Source organism: Eriocheir sinensis, chromosome 69 (genome assembly GCF_024679095.1).
Source record: "Eriocheir sinensis breed Jianghai 21 chromosome 69, ASM2467909v1, whole genome shotgun sequence".
Taxonomy (NCBI): Eukaryota; Metazoa; Arthropoda; class Malacostraca; order Decapoda; family Varunidae; genus Eriocheir; species Eriocheir sinensis.
This window is the reverse complement of record NC_066577.1, coordinates 922,384-923,202: the sequence shown is the minus strand read 5'-3', so window position 1 is coordinate 923,202 and position 819 is coordinate 922,384.

Sequence of the window (819 nt, the reverse complement as noted above, 5' to 3'; positions counted from 1 at the left end):
AAAACAGCCAAGAAACCAAGGGATATCTGTCGCGAAACGTGCTTGAATGGCGCCGAGCTGGTCCACCTGTCTCCATATTTTCCGTTATTTCTCCACTCTCCTTCCACTTATCTTCGTTCCCTAAGTGTCAAAGTGGAGTTGAAGGATCAGGGTATCATTATGGACCAACCCCAGCCTTGTATCCACTAGTAACACCGAGAAAACAGACAAGAAACCAAGGAATGAATATCACGAAAAGTGCTTGCATTGCGGGAATCTGGTCCACTTGTCTCCATATTTTCCGTTATTTCTCCACTCTCCTTCCACGTATCTTCGTTCCTTAAGTGGCAAAGTGGAGGTAAAGGATCAGGGTATCAGTAGAGACCCACCTGAGCCTTGTATCCACTCTAAAACCCGAGAAAACAACAAAGAAACCAAGGGATGTAGTATGTCGCCATGAAGTACCAGCATGGCGGGACCCTCCTCACATTTTTGCTTATTGCTCCACATTCCTTCCACTTCTCTTCCATCTGTTAGCACGTGGAGGAGAGGCACAAACACACACTTGTAGGCACAAACACACACTTGTAGGCACAAACACACACTTGTAGGCACAAACACACACTTGTAGGCACAAACACACACTTGTAGGCACAAACACACACTTGTAGGCACAAACACACACTTGTAGGCACAAACACACACTTGTAGACACAAACACACACTTGCAGGCACAAACACACACTTGTAGGCACAAACACACACTTGCAGGCACAAACACACACTTGTAGGCACAAACACACACTTGTAGGCACAAACACACACTTGTAGGCACAAACA